This window comes from Oncorhynchus mykiss, chromosome 17 (genome assembly GCF_057628025.1).
Source record: "Oncorhynchus mykiss isolate SJ-2025 chromosome 17, ASM5762802v1, whole genome shotgun sequence".
NCBI lineage: Eukaryota > Metazoa > Chordata > Actinopteri > Salmoniformes > Salmonidae > Oncorhynchus > Oncorhynchus mykiss.
The window spans coordinates 67,155,436-67,170,037 of NC_143038.1; the positions used below are offsets into that span (position 1 = coordinate 67,155,436).

The window sequence follows — 14,602 nt, forward strand, 5'->3', positions numbered from 1 at the left end:
GGATCAAATTAAGATTTGCATCTGTAACAGAAATCCCAAGGAACCTTGTCGCTGACAGAAGCTATGACTGTGTACACTGGCCTAGGTGTGTCCTGACTTCAGCTTGGCTGTGCGGCCAGTGGCGCAATGGATAACGTGTCTGATAACAGGTCAGAAGATTGAATATTTGACTCCTGTTTGGCTCAAAACTAGATTTATTTGACCAAAATCAAGCTGGGAAAAATACTGTATACTTTTCATTGTGTCTGGCAGTTCTCGATTCAAACACATTTTAGACTGATTTTATATGGGACTTTTCTCCAACATCGCTGAGAAAAAGATGGAGCTTGTAATTACAACAAGCATCATTTCAACGTTTATGGATTTGTCTGTGATGTTTTTTTAAAGTAATTGTCTTCCCATATGGTCTGGCTTTTAGGATTTCTGGTTTTCGCCCGGGTTGAACTCCCAGTATGGGAAAGAACATCTTGTCATTTGGGATGCACTTGTGTAAGAACAGATACCACATTTTAACTGGCAGCAGAATCACACAACACAACAATATTCCCTCAGCAACAGCAAATGTGACATGTTTTGTAGATTCATAATTTACAAGACTTTTTAAACATTGAATACACTTCAAGTTTGCATTTCTTGCTCTTCAGTAAAATTCATGCAACAACAGGAGGATCAAATTAAGATAGGCATCTGAAACAGAAAACCAAGGAACCTTGTTGTTGACAGACACAATGACTGTGTACACTGGTCTAGCTGTGACCTGACTTCAGCTTAGACGTGGGGCCAGTGGCGCAATGGATAACGTGTCTGACTACGGATCAGAAGATTCTAGGTTCGACTCCTGGCTGGCTCGATACTTAATTTAATTGATTGAAATCAAGCCGGGATTGATACTGTATACTTTTCAGTGCTTCTGGCTGTTCTCACTTCAAACTCATTTTAGACTGATTTCATCTGGACATTCCCCAACATCTCAGAGAAAAAAAGATGTAGCTTTTAATCCAAAAGGCATAATGTCAACATTTAAAGATTTGTCTGTGATGTGTATTTTAAGTATGTGTCTTCCCATATGGTCTAGCGGTTAGGATTCCTGGTTTTCACCCAGGTGGCCCGGGTTCAACTCCCGGTATGGGAAAGAATATCTTGTTGTTTGGGATGCACTTGTGTAACAACAGATACTGCATTTTAACTGGCAGCAGTTTCACACAACACAACAATATTCCCTCAGCAACAGGAAATGTGACATGTTATGTAGATTCAAATTATACAAGGCATTTTAAACGTTGAATACACTTCATTGCTGCATTTCTTGCTCTGCAGTAAAATTCATGCAACAACAGGAGGATCAAATTAAGATTTGCATCTGTAACAGAAATCCCAAGGAACCTTGTCGGTGACAGAAGCTATGACTGTGTACACTGGCCTAGGTGTGTCCTGACTTCAGCTTGGCTGTGCGGCCAGTGGCGCAATGGATAACGTGTCTGATAACAGGTCAGAAGATTGAATATTTGACTCCTGTTTGGCTCAAAACTAGATTTATTTGACCAAAATCAAGCTGGGAAAAATACTGTATACTTTTCATTGTGTCTGGCAGTTCTCGATTCAAACACATTTTAGACTGATTTTATATGGGACTTTTCTCCAACATCGCTGAGAAAAAGATGGAGCTTGTAATTACAACAAGCATCATTTCAACGTTTATGGATTTGTCTGTGATGTTTTTTTAAAGTAATTGTCTTCCCATATGGTCTGGCTTTTAGGATTTCTGGTTTTCGCCCGGGTTGAACTCCCAGTATGGGAAAGAACATCTTGTCATTTGGGATGCACTTGTGTAAGAACAGATACCACATTTTAACTGGCAGCAGAATCACACAACACAACAATATTCCCTCAGCAACAGCAAATGTGACATGTTTTGTAGATTCATAATTTACAAGACTTTTTAAACATTGAATACACTTCAAGTTTGCATTTCTTGCTCTTCAGTAAAATTCATGCAACAACAGGAGGATCAAATTAAGATATGCATCTGAAACAGAAAACCAAGGAACCTTGTTGTTGACAGACACAATGACTGTGTACACTGGTCTAGCTGTGACCTGACTTCAGCTTAGACGTGGGGCCAGTGGCGCAATGGATAACGTGTCTGACTACGGATCAGAAGATTCTAGGTTCGACTCCTGGCTGGCTCGATACTTAATTTAATTGATTGAAATCAAGCCGGGATTGATACTGTATACTTTTCAGTGCTTCTGGCTGTTCTCACTTCAAACTCATTTTAGACTGATTTCATCTGGACATTCCCCAACATCTCAGACAAAAAAAGATGTAGCTTTTAATCCAAAAGGCATAATGTCAACATTTAAAGATTTGTCTGTGATGTGTATTTTAAGTATGTGTCTTCCAATATGGTCTAGCGGTTAGGATTCCTGGTTTTCACCCAGGTGGCCCGGGTTCAACTCCCGGTATGGGAAAGAATATCTTGTTGTTTGGGATGCACTTGTGTAACAACAGATACTGCATTTTAACTGGCAGCAGTTTCACACAACACAACAATATTCCCTCAGCAACAGGAAATGTGACATGTTATGTAGATTCAAATTATACAAGGCTTTTTAAACGTTGAATACACTTCATGGCTGCATTTCTTGCTCTGCAGTAAAATTCATGCAACAACAGGAGGATCAAATTAAGATTTGCATCTGTAACAGAAATCCCAAGGAACCTTGTCGGTGACAGAAGCTATGACTGTGTACACTGGCCTAGGTGTGTCCTGACTTCAGCTTGGCTGTGCGGCCAGTGGCGCAATGGATAACGTGTCTGATAACAGGTCAGAAGATTGAATATTTGACTCCTGTTTGGCTCAAAACTAGATTTATTTGACCAAAATCAAGCTGGGAAAAATACTGTGTACTTTTCATTGTGTCTGGCAGTTCTCGATTCAAACACATTTTAGACTGATTTTATATGGGACTTTTCTCCAACATCTCTGAGAAAAAAGATGGAGCTTGTAATACAACAAGCATAATTTCAACGTTTATGGATTTGTCTGTGATGTTTTTTTAAGTAACTGTCTTCCCATATGGTCTGGCTTTTAGGATTCCTGGTTTTCGCCCGGGTTGAACTCCCAGTATGGGAAAGAACATCTTGTCATTTGGGATGCACTTGTGTAAGAACAGATACCACATTTTAACTGGCAGCAGAATCACACAACACAACAATATTCCCTCAGCAACAGCAAATGTGACATGTTTTGTAGATTCATCATTTACAAGACTTTTTAAACATTGAATACACTTCAAGTTTGCATTTCTTGCTCTTCAGTAAAATTCATGCAACAACAGGAGGATCAAATTAAGATATGCATCTGAAACAGAAAACCAAGGAACCTTGTTGTTGACAGACACAATGACTGTGTACACTGGTCTAGCTGTGACCTGACTTCAGCTTAGACGTGGGGCCAGTGGCGCAATGGATAACGTGTCTGACTACGGATCAGAAGATTCTAGGTTCGACTCCTGGCTGGCTCGATACTTAATTTAATTTATTGAAATCAAGCCGGGATTGATACTGTATACTTTTCAGTGCTTCTGGCTGTTCTCACTTCAAACTCATTTTAGACTGATTTCATCTGGACATTCCCCAACATCTCAGAGAAAAAAAGATGTAGCTTTTAATCCAAAAGGCATAATGTCAACATTTAAAGATTTGTCTGTGATGTGTATTTTAAGTATGTGTCTTTCCATATGGTCTAGCGGTTAGGATTCCTGGTTTTCACCCAGGTGGCCCGGGTTCAACTCCCGGTATGGGAAAGAAAATCTTGTTGTTTGGGATGCACTTGTGTAACAACAGATACTGCATTTTAACTGGCAGCAGTTTCACACAACACAACAATATTCCCTCAGCAACAGGAAATGTGACATGTTATGTAGATTCAAATTATACAAGGCATTTTAAACGTTGAATACACTTCATTGCTGCATTTCTTGCTCTGCAGTAAAATTCATGCAACAACAGGAGGATCAAATTAAGATTTGCATCTGTAACAGAAATCCCAAGGAACCTTGTCGCTGACAGAAGCTATGACTGTGTACACTGGCCTAGGTGTGTCCTGACTTCAGCTTGGCTGTGCGGCCAGTGGCGCAATGGATAACGTGTCTGATAACAGGTCAGAAGATTGAATATTTGACTCCTGTTTGGCTCAAAACTAGATTTATTTGACCAAAATCAAGCTGGGAAAAATACTGTATACTTTTCATTGTGTCTGGCAGTTCTCGATTCAAACACATTTTAGACTGATTTTATATGGGACTTTTCTCCAACATCGCTGAGAAAAAGATGGAGCTTGTAATTACAACAAGCATCATTTCAACGTTTATGGATTTGTCTGTGATGTTTTTTTAAAGTAATTGTCTTCCCATATGGTCTGGCTTTTAGGATTTCTGGTTTTCGCCCGGGTTGAACTCCCAGTATGGGAAAGAACATCTTGTCATTTGGGATGCACTTGTGTAAGAACAGATACCACATTTTAACTGGCAGCAGAATCACACAACACAACAATATTCCCTCAGCAACAGCAAATGTGACATGTTTTGTAGATTCATAATTTACAAGACTTTTTAAACATTGAATACACTTCAAGTTTGCATTTCTTGCTCTTCAGTAAAATTCATGCAACAACAGGAGGATCAAATTAAGATAGGCATCTGAAACAGAAAACCAAGGAACCTTGTTGTTGACAGACACAATGACTGTGTACACTGGTCTAGCTGTGACCTGACTTCAGCTTAGACGTGGGGCCAGTGGCGCAATGGATAACGTGTCTGACTACGGATCAGAAGATTCTAGGTTCGACTCCTGGCTGGCTCGATACTTAATTTAATTGATTGAAATCAAGCCGGGATTGATACTGTATACTTTTCAGTGCTTCTGGCTGTTCTCACTTCAAACTCATTTTAGACTGATTTCATCTGGACATTCCCCAACATCTCAGAGAAAAAAAGATGTAGCTTTTAATCCAAAAGGCATAATGTCAACATTTAAAGATTTGTCTGTGATGTGTATTTTAAGTATGTGTCTTCCCATATGGTCTAGCGGTTAGGATTCCTGGTTTTCACCCAGGTGACCCGGGTTCAACTCCCGGTATGGGAAAGAATATCTTGTTGTTTGGGATGCACTTGTGTAACAACAGATACTGCATTTTAACTGGCAGCAGTTTCACACAACACAACAATATTCCCTCAGCAACAGGAAATGTGACATGTTATGTAGATTCAAATTATACAAGGCATTTTAAACGTTGAATACACTTCATTGCTGCATTTCTTGCTCTGCAGTAAAATTCATGCAACAACAGGAGGATCAAATTAAGATTTGCATCTGTAACAGAAATCCCAAGGAACCTTGTCGGTGACAGAAGCTATGACTGTGTACACTGGCCTAGGTGTGTCCTGACTTCAGCTTGGCTGTGCGGCCAGTGGCGCAATGGATAACGTGTCTGATAACAGGTCAGAAGATTGAATATTTGACTCCTGTTTGGCTCAAAACTAGATTTATTTGACCAAAATCAAGCTGGGAAAAATACTGTATACTTTTCATTGTGTCTGGCAGTTCTCGATTCAAACACATTTTAGACTGATTTTATATGGGACTTTTCTCCAACATCGCTGAGAAAAAGATGGAGCTTGTAATTACAACAAGCATCATTTCAACGTTTATGGATTTGTCTGTGATGTTTTTTTAAAGTAATTGTCTTCCCATATGGTCTGGCTTTTAGGATTTCTGGTTTTCGCCCGGGTTGAACTCCCAGTATGGGAAAGAACATCTTGTCATTTGGGATGCACTTGTGTAAGAACAGATACCACATTTTAACTGGCAGCAGAATCACACAACACAACAATATTCCCTCAGCAACAGCAAATGTGACATGTTTTGTAGATTCATAATTTACAAGACTTTTTAAACATTGAATACACTTCAAGTTTGCATTTCTTGCTCTTCAGTAAAATTCATGCAACAACAGGAGGATCAAATTAAGATATGCATCTGAAACAGAAAACCAAGGAACCTTGTTGTTGACAGACACAATGACTGTGTACACTGGTCTAGCTGTGACCTGACTTCAGCTTAGACGTGGGGCCAGTGGCGCAATGGATAACGTGTCTGACTACGGATCAGAAGATTCTAGGTTCGACTCCTGGCTGGCTCGATACTTAATTTAATTGATTGAAATCAAGCCGGGATTGATACTGTATACTTTTCAGTGCTTCTGGCTGTTCTCACTTCAAACTCATTTTAGACTGATTTCATCTGGACATTCCCCAACATCTCAGACAAAAAAAGATGTAGCTTTTAATCCAAAAGGCATAATGTCAACATTTAAAGATTTGTCTGTGATGTGTATTTTAAGTATGTGTCTTCCCATATGGTCTAGCGGTTAGGATTCCTGGTTTTCACCCAGGTGGCCCGGGTTCAACTCCCGGTATGGGAAAGAATATCTTGTTGTTTGGGATGCACTTGTGTAACAACAGATACTGCATTTTAACTGGCAGCAGTTTCACACAACACAACAATATTCCCTCAGCAACAGGAAATGTGACATGTTATGTAGATTCAAATTATACAAGGCTTTTTAAACGTTGAATACACTTCATGGCTGCATTTCTTGCTCTGCAGTAAAATTCATGCAACAACAGGAGGATCAAATTAAGATTTGCATCTGTAACAGAAATCCCAAGGAACCTTGTCGGTGACAGAAGCTATGACTGTGTACACTGGCCTAGGTGTGTCCTGACTTCAGCTTGGCTGTGCGGCCAGTGGCGCAATGGATAACGTGTCTGATAACAGGTCAGAAGATTGAATATTTGACTCCTGTTTGGCTCAAAACTAGATTTATTTGACCAAAATCAAGCTGGGAAAAATACTGTGTACTTTTCATTGTGTCTGGCAGTTCTCGATTCAAACACATTTTAGACTGATTTTATATGGGACTTTTCTCCAACATCTCTGAGAAAAAAGATGGAGCTTGTAATACAACAAGCATAATTTCAACGTTTATGGATTTGTCTGTGATGTTTTTTTAAGTAACTGTCTTCCCATATGGTCTGGCTTTTAGGATTCCTGGTTTTCGCCCGGGTTGAACTCCCAGTATGGGAAAGAACATCTTGTCATTTGGGATGCACTTGTGTAAGAACAGATACCACATTTTAACTGGCAGCAGAATCACACAACACAACAATATTCCCTCAGCAACAGCAAATGTGACATGTTTTGTAGATTCATCATTTACAAGACTTTTTAAACATTGAATACACTTCAAGTTTGCATTTCTTGCTCTTCAGTAAAATTCATGCAACAACAGGAGGATCAAATTAAGATATGCATCTGAAACAGAAAACCAAGGAACCTTGTTGTTGACAGACACAATGACTGTGTACACTGGTCTAGCTGTGACCTGACTTCAGCTTAGACGTGGGGCCAGTGGCGCAATGGATAACGTGTCTGACTACGGATCAGAAGATTCTAGGTTCGACTCCTGGCTGGCTCGATACTTAATTTAATTTATTGAAATCAAGCCGGGATTGATACTGTATACTTTTCAGTGCTTCTGGCTGTTCTCACTTCAAACTCATTTTAGACTGATTTCATCTGGACATTCCCCAACATCTCAGAGAAAAAAAGATGTAGCTTTTAATCCAAAAGGCATAATGTCAACATTTAAAGATTTGTCTGTGATGTGTATTTTAAGTATGTGTCTTTCCATATGGTCTAGCGGTTAGGATTCCTGGTTTTCACCCAGGTGGCCCGGGTTCAACTCCCGGTATGGGAAAGAATATCTTGTTGTTTGGGATGCACTTGTGTAACAACAGATACTGCATTTTAACTGGCAGCAGTTTCACACAACACAACAATATTCCCTCAGCAACAGGAAATGTGACATGTTATGTAGATTCAAATTATACAAGGCATTTTAAACGTTGAATACACTTCATTGCTGCATTTCTTGCTCTGCAGTAAAATTCATGCAACAACAGGAGGATCAAATTAAGATTTGCATCTGTAACAGAAATCCCAAGGAACCTTGTCGGTGACAGAAGCTATGACTGTGTACACTGGCCTAGGTGTGTCCTGACTTCAGCTTGGCTGTGCGGCCAGTGGCGCAATGGATAACGTGTCTGATAACAGGTCAGAAGATTGAATATTTGACTCCTGTTTGGCTCAAAACTAGATTTATTTGACCAAAATCAAGCTGGGAAAAATACTGTATACTTTTCATTGTGTCTGGCAGTTCTCGATTCAAACACATTTTAGACTGATTTTATATGGGACTTTTCTCCAACATCGCTGAGAAAAAGATGGAGCTTGTAATTACAACAAGCATCATTTCAACGTTTATGGATTTGTCTGTGATGTTTTTTTAAAGTAATTGTCTTCCCATATGGTCTGGCTTTTAGGATTTCTGGTTTTCGCCCGGGTTGAACTCCCAGTATGGGAAAGAACATCTTGTCATTTGGGATGCACTTGTGTAAGAACAGATACCACATTTTAACTGGCAGCAGAATCACACAACACAACAATATTCCCTCAGCAACAGCAAATGTGACATGTTTTGTAGATTCATAATTTACAAGACTTTTTAAACATTGAATACACTTCAAGTTTGCATTTCTTGCTCTTCAGTAAAATTCATGCAACAACAGGAGGATCAAATTAAGATATGCATCTGAAACAGAAAACCAAGGAACCTTGTTGTTGACAGACACAATGACTGTGTACACTGGTCTAGCTGTGACCTGACTTCAGCTTAGATGTGGGGCCAGTGGCGCAATGGATAACGTGTCTGACTACGGATCAGAAGATTCTAGGTTCGACTCCTGGCTGGCTCGATACTTACTTTAATTTATTGAAATCAAGCCGGGATTGATACTGTATACTTTTCAGTGCTTCTGGCTGTTCTCACTTCAAACTCATTTTAGACTGATTTCATCTGGACATTCCCCAACATCTCAGAGAAAAAAAGATGTAGCTTTTAATCCAAAAGGCATAATGTCAACATTTAAAGATTTGTCTGTGATGTGTATTTTAAGTATGTGTCTTCCCATATGGTCTAGCGGTTAGGATTCCTGGTTTTCACCCAGGTGGCCCGGGTTCAACTCCCGGTATGGGAAAGAATATCTTGTTGTTTGGGATGCACTTGTGTAACAACAGATACTGCATTTTAACTGGCAGCAGTTTCACACAACACAACAATATTCCCTCAGCAACAGGAAATGTGACATGTTATGTAGATTCAAATTATACAAGGCATTTTAAACGTTGAATACACTTCATTGCTGCATTTCTTGCTCTGCAGTAAAATTCATGCAACAACAGGAGGATCAAATTAAGATTTGCATCTGTAACAGAAATCCCAAGGAACCTTGTCGGTGACAGAAGCTATGACTGTGTACACTGGCCTAGGTGTGTCCTGACTTCAGCTTGGCTGTGCGGCCAGTGGCGCAATGGATAACGTGTCTGATAACAGGTCAGAAGATTGAATATTTGACTCCTGTTTGGCTCAAAACTAGATTTATTTGACCAAAATCAAGCTGGGAAAAATACTGTATACTTTTCATTGTGTCTGGCAGTTCTCGATTCAAACACATTTTAGACTGATTTTATATGGGACTTTTCTCCAACATCGCTGAGAAAAAGATGGAGCTTGTAATTACAACAAGCATCATTTCAACGTTTATGGATTTGTCTGTGATGTTTTTTTAAAGTAACTGTCTTCCCATATGGTCTGGCTTTTAGGATTTCTGGTTTTCGCCCGGGTTGAACTCCCAGTATGGGAAAGAACATCTTGTCATTTGGGATGCACTTGTGTAAGAACAGATACCACATTTTAACTGGCAGCAGAATCACACAACACAACAATATTACCTCAGCAACAGCAAATGTGACATGTTTTGTAGATTCATAATTTACAAGACTTTTTAAACATTGAATACACTTCAAGTTTGCATTTCTTGCTCTTCAGTAAAATTCATGCAACAACAGGAGGATCAAATTAAGATATGCATCTGAAACAGAAAACCAAGGAACCTTGTTGTTGACAGACACAATGACTGTGTACACTGGTCTAGCTGTGACCTGACTTCAGCTTAGACGTGGGGCCAGTGGCGCAATGGATAACGTGTCTGACTACGGATCAGAAGATTCTAGGTTCGACTCCTGGCTGGCTCGATACTTAATTTAATTTATTGAAATCAAGCCGGGATTGATACTGTATACTTTTCAGTGCTTCTGGCTGTTCTCACTTCAAACTCATTTTAGACTGATTTCATCTGGACATTCCCCAACATCTCAGAGAAAAAAAGATGTAGCTTTTAATCCAAAAGGCATAATGTCAACATTTAAAGATTTGTCTGTGATGTGTATTTTAAGTATGTGTCTTCCCATATGGTCTAGCGGTTAGGATTCCTGGTTTTCACCCAGGTGGCCCGGGTTCAACTCCCGGTATGGGAAAGAATATCTTGTTGTTTGGGATGCACTTGTGTAACAACAGATACTGCATTTTAACTGGCAGCAGTTTCACACAACACAACAATATTCCCTCAGCAACAGGAAATGTGACATGTTATGTAGATTCAAATTATACAAGGCTTTTTAAACGTTGAATACACTTCATGGCTGCATTTCTTGCTCTGCAGTAAAATTCATGCAACAACAGGAGGATCAAATTAAGATTTGCATCTGTAACAGAAATCCCAAGGAACCTTGTCGGTGACAGAAGCTATGACTGTGTACACTGGCCTAGGTGTGTCCTGACTTCAGCTTGGCTGTGCGGCCAGTGGCGCAATGGATAACGTGTCTGATAACAGGTCAGAAGATTGAATATTTGACTCCTGTTTGGCTCAAAACTAGATTTATTTGACCAAAATCAAGCTGGGAAAAATACTGTGTACTTTTCATTGTGTCTGGCAGTTCTCGATTCAAACACATTTTAGACTGATTTTATATGGGACTTTTCTCCAACATCTCTGAGAAAAAAGATGGAGCTTGTAATACAACAAGCATAATTTCAACGTTTATGGATTTGTCTGTGATGTTTTTTTAAGTAACTGTCTTCCCATATGGTCTGGCTTTTAGGATTCCTGGTTTTCGCCCGGGTTGAACTCCCAGTATGGGAAAGAACATCTTGTCATTTGGGATGCACTTGTGTAAGAACAGATACCACATTTTAACTGGCAGCAGAATCACACAACACAACAATATTCCCTCAGCAACAGCAAATGTGACATGTTTTGTAGATTCATAATTTACAAGACTTTTTAAACATTGAATACACTTCAAGTTTGCATTTCTTGCTCTTCAGTAAAATTCATGCAACAACAGGAGGATCAAATTAAGATATGCATCTGAAACAGAAAACCAAGGAACCTTTTTGTTGACAGACACAATGACTGTGTACACTAGTCTAGCTGTGACCTGACTTCAGCTTAGACGTGGGGCCAGTGGCGCAATGGATAACGTGTCTGACTACGGATCAGAAGATTATATGTTCGACTCCTGGCTGGCTCGATACTTAATTTAATTGATTGAAATCAAGCCGGCATTGATACTGTATACTCTTCAGTGCTTCTGGCTGTTCTCACTTCAAACTCATTTTAGACTGATTTCATCTGGACATTCCCCAACATCTCAGAGAAAAAAAGATGTAGCTTTTAATCCAAAAGGCATAATGTCAACATTTAAAGATTTGTCTGTGATGTGTATGTTAAGTATGTGTCTTCCCATATGGTCTAGCGGTTAGGATTCCTGGTTTTCACCCAGGTGGCCCGGGTTCAACTCCCGGTATGGGAAAGAATATCTTGTTGTTTGGGATGCACTTGTGTAACAACAGATACTGCATTTTAACTGGCAGCAGTTTCACACAACACAACAATATTCCCTCAGCAACAGGAAATGTGACATGTTATGTAGATTCAAATTATACAAGGCATTTTAAACGTTGAATACACTTCATTGCTGCATTTCTTGCTCTGCAGTAAAATTCATGCAACAACAGGAGGATCAAATTAAGATTTGCATCTGTAACAGAAATCCCAAGGAACCTTGTCGGTGACAGAAGCTATGACTGTGTACACTGGCCTAGGTGTGTCCTGACTTCAGCTTGGCTGTGCGGCCAGTGGCGCAATGGATAACGTGTCTGATAACAGGTCAGAAGATTGAATATTTGACTCCTGTTTGGCTCAAAACTAGATTTATTTGACCAAAATCAAGCTGGGAAAAATACTGTATACTTTTCATTGTGTCTGGCAGTTCTCGATTCAAACACATTTTAGACTGATTTTATATGGGACTTTTCTCCAACATCGCTGAGAAAAAGATGGAGCTTGTAATTACAACAAGCATCATTTCAACGTTTATGGATTTGTCTGTGATGTTTTTTTAAAGTAACTGTCTTCCCATATGGTCTGGCTTTTAGGATTTCTGGTTTTCGCCCGGGTTGAACTCCCAGTATGGGAAAGAACATCTTGTCATTTGGGATGCACTTGTGTAAGAACAGATACCACATTTTAACTGGCAGCAGAATCACACAACACAACAATATTCCCTCAGCAACAGCAAATGTGACATGTTTTGTAGATTCATAATTTACAAGACTTTTTAAACATTGAATACACTTCAAGTTTGCATTTCTTGCTCTTCAGTAAAATTCATGCAACAACAGGAGGATCAAATTAAGATATGCATCTGAAACAGAAAACCAAGGAACCTTGTTGTTGACAGACACAATGACTGTGTACACTGGTCTAGCTGTGACCTGACTTCAGCTTAGACGTGGGGCCAGTGGCGCAATGGATAACGTGTCTGACTACGGATCAGAAGATTCTAGGTTCGACTCCTGGCTGGCTCGATACTTAATTTAATTTATTGAAATCAAGCCGGGATTGATACTGTATACTTTTCAGTGCTTCTGGCTGTTCTCACTTCAAACTCATTTTAGACTGATTTCATCTGGACATTCCCCAACATCTCAGAGAAAAAAAGATGTAGCTTTTAATCCAAAAGGCATAATGTCAACATTTAAAGATTTGTCTGTGATGTGTATTTTAAGTATGTGTCTTTCCATATGGTCTAGCGGTTAGGATTCCTGGTTTTCACCCAGGTGGCCCGGGTTCAACTCCCGGTATGGGAAAGAATATCTTGTTGTTTGGGATGCACTTGTGTAACAACAGATACTGCATTTTAACTGGCAGCAGTTTCACACAACACAACAATATTCCCTCAGCAACAGGAAATGTGACATGTTATGTAGATTCAAATTATACAAGGCATTTTAAACGTTGAATACACTTCATTGCTGCATTTCTTGCTCTGCAGTAAAATTCATGCAACAACAGGAGGATCAAATTAAGATTTGCATCTGTAACAGAAATCCCAAGGAACCTTGTCGGTGACAGAAGCTATGACTGTGTACACTGGCCTAGGTGTGTCCTGACTTCAGCTTGGCTGTGCGGCCAGTGGCGCAATGGATAACGTGTCTGATAACAGGTCAGAAGATTGAATATTTGACTCCTGTTTGGCTCAAAACTAGATTTATTTGACCAAAATCAAGCTGGGAAAAATACTGTATACTTTTCATTGTGTCTGGCAGTTCTCGATTCAAACACATTTTAGACTGATTTTATATGGGACTTTTCTCCAACATCGCTGAGAAAAAGATGGAGCTTGTAATTACAACAAGCATCATTTCAACGTTTATGGATTTGTCTGTGATGTTTTTTTAAAGTAATTGTCTTCCCATATGGTCTGGCTTTTAGGATTTCTGGTTTTCGCCCGGGTTGAACTCCCAGTATGGGAAAGAACATCTTGTCATTTGGGATGCACTTGTGTAAGAACAGATACCACATTTTAACTGGCAGCAGAATCACACAACACAACAATATTCCCTCAGCAACAGCAAATGTGACATGTTTTGTAGATTCATAATTTACAAGACTTTTTAAACATTGAATACACTTCAAGTTTGCATTTCTTGCTCTTCAGTAAAATTCATGCAACAACAGGAGGATCAAATTAAGATATGCATCTGAAACAGAAAACCAAGGAACCTTGTTGTTGACAGACACAATGACTGTGTACACTGGTCTAGCTGTGACCTGACTTCAGCTTAGACGTGGGGCCAGTGGCGCAATGGATAACGTGTCTGACTACGGATCAGAAGATTCTAGGTTCGACTCCTGGCTGGCTCGATACTTAATTTAATTTATTGAAATCAAGCCGGGATTGATACTGTATACTTTTCAGTGCTTCTGGCTGTTCTCACTTCAAACTCATTTTAGACTGATTTCATCTGGACATTCCCCAACATCTCAGAGAAAAAAAGATGTAGCTTTTAATCCAAAAGGCATAATGTCAACATTTAAAGATTTGTCTGTGATGTGTATTTTAAGTATGTGTCTTTCCATATGGTCTAGCGGTTAGGATTCCTGGTTTTCACCCAGGTGGCCCGGGTTCAACTCCCGGTATGGGAAAGAATATCTTGTTGTTTGGGATGCACTTGTGTAACAACAGATACTGCATTTTAACTGGCAGCAGTTTCACACAACACAACAAT

The 14,602-nt window shown here is 39.5% G+C and overlaps 20 non-coding genes across 20 annotated transcripts; all 20 read left to right on the top strand.

Moving 5' to 3' along the window:
• The first annotated feature begins 777 nt into the window (after positions 1-777).
• Positions 778-850, top strand: trnar-acg (transfer RNA arginine (anticodon ACG)). The gene has a single exon. It is a non-coding gene; the product is annotated as a tRNA-Arg (tRNA).
• A 210-nt stretch (positions 851-1,060) lies between these two features.
• On the top strand, positions 1,061-1,132 carry trnae-uuc (transfer RNA glutamic acid (anticodon UUC)). Its single transcript has one exon. It is a non-coding gene; the product is annotated as a tRNA-Glu (tRNA).
• A 984-nt stretch (positions 1,133-2,116) lies between these two features.
• trnar-acg (transfer RNA arginine (anticodon ACG)) lies at positions 2,117-2,189 on the top strand. Its single transcript has one exon. It is a non-coding gene; the product is annotated as a tRNA-Arg (tRNA).
• A 1,265-nt stretch (positions 2,190-3,454) lies between these two features.
• Positions 3,455-3,527, top strand: trnar-acg (transfer RNA arginine (anticodon ACG)). The gene has a single exon. It is a non-coding gene; the product is annotated as a tRNA-Arg (tRNA).
• A 210-nt stretch (positions 3,528-3,737) lies between these two features.
• Positions 3,738-3,809, top strand: trnae-uuc (transfer RNA glutamic acid (anticodon UUC)). The gene has a single exon. It is a non-coding gene; the product is annotated as a tRNA-Glu (tRNA).
• Positions 3,810-4,793: 984 nt separating this feature from the next.
• Positions 4,794-4,866, top strand: trnar-acg (transfer RNA arginine (anticodon ACG)). Its single transcript has one exon. It is a non-coding gene; the product is annotated as a tRNA-Arg (tRNA).
• Positions 4,867-5,076: 210 nt separating this feature from the next.
• On the top strand, positions 5,077-5,148 carry trnae-uuc (transfer RNA glutamic acid (anticodon UUC)). Its single transcript has one exon. It is a non-coding gene; the product is annotated as a tRNA-Glu (tRNA).
• A 984-nt stretch (positions 5,149-6,132) lies between these two features.
• trnar-acg (transfer RNA arginine (anticodon ACG)) lies at positions 6,133-6,205 on the top strand. Its single transcript has one exon. It is a non-coding gene; the product is annotated as a tRNA-Arg (tRNA).
• Positions 6,206-6,415: 210 nt separating this feature from the next.
• trnae-uuc (transfer RNA glutamic acid (anticodon UUC)) lies at positions 6,416-6,487 on the top strand. The gene has a single exon. It is a non-coding gene; the product is annotated as a tRNA-Glu (tRNA).
• A 983-nt stretch (positions 6,488-7,470) lies between these two features.
• On the top strand, positions 7,471-7,543 carry trnar-acg (transfer RNA arginine (anticodon ACG)). The gene has a single exon. It is a non-coding gene; the product is annotated as a tRNA-Arg (tRNA).
• Positions 7,544-7,753: 210 nt separating this feature from the next.
• trnae-uuc (transfer RNA glutamic acid (anticodon UUC)) lies at positions 7,754-7,825 on the top strand. The gene has a single exon. It is a non-coding gene; the product is annotated as a tRNA-Glu (tRNA).
• A 984-nt stretch (positions 7,826-8,809) lies between these two features.
• On the top strand, positions 8,810-8,882 carry trnar-acg (transfer RNA arginine (anticodon ACG)). The gene has a single exon. It is a non-coding gene; the product is annotated as a tRNA-Arg (tRNA).
• A 210-nt stretch (positions 8,883-9,092) lies between these two features.
• Positions 9,093-9,164, top strand: trnae-uuc (transfer RNA glutamic acid (anticodon UUC)). The gene has a single exon. It is a non-coding gene; the product is annotated as a tRNA-Glu (tRNA).
• A 984-nt stretch (positions 9,165-10,148) lies between these two features.
• On the top strand, positions 10,149-10,221 carry trnar-acg (transfer RNA arginine (anticodon ACG)). Its single transcript has one exon. It is a non-coding gene; the product is annotated as a tRNA-Arg (tRNA).
• A 210-nt stretch (positions 10,222-10,431) lies between these two features.
• trnae-uuc (transfer RNA glutamic acid (anticodon UUC)) lies at positions 10,432-10,503 on the top strand. The gene has a single exon. It is a non-coding gene; the product is annotated as a tRNA-Glu (tRNA).
• A 1,266-nt stretch (positions 10,504-11,769) lies between these two features.
• trnae-uuc (transfer RNA glutamic acid (anticodon UUC)) lies at positions 11,770-11,841 on the top strand. The gene has a single exon. It is a non-coding gene; the product is annotated as a tRNA-Glu (tRNA).
• A 984-nt stretch (positions 11,842-12,825) lies between these two features.
• Positions 12,826-12,898, top strand: trnar-acg (transfer RNA arginine (anticodon ACG)). Its single transcript has one exon. It is a non-coding gene; the product is annotated as a tRNA-Arg (tRNA).
• A 210-nt stretch (positions 12,899-13,108) lies between these two features.
• Positions 13,109-13,180, top strand: trnae-uuc (transfer RNA glutamic acid (anticodon UUC)). Its single transcript has one exon. It is a non-coding gene; the product is annotated as a tRNA-Glu (tRNA).
• Positions 13,181-14,164: 984 nt separating this feature from the next.
• trnar-acg (transfer RNA arginine (anticodon ACG)) lies at positions 14,165-14,237 on the top strand. The gene has a single exon. It is a non-coding gene; the product is annotated as a tRNA-Arg (tRNA).
• Positions 14,238-14,447: 210 nt separating this feature from the next.
• Positions 14,448-14,519, top strand: trnae-uuc (transfer RNA glutamic acid (anticodon UUC)). The gene has a single exon. It is a non-coding gene; the product is annotated as a tRNA-Glu (tRNA).
• The last annotated feature ends 83 nt before the right edge of the window (positions 14,520-14,602 follow it).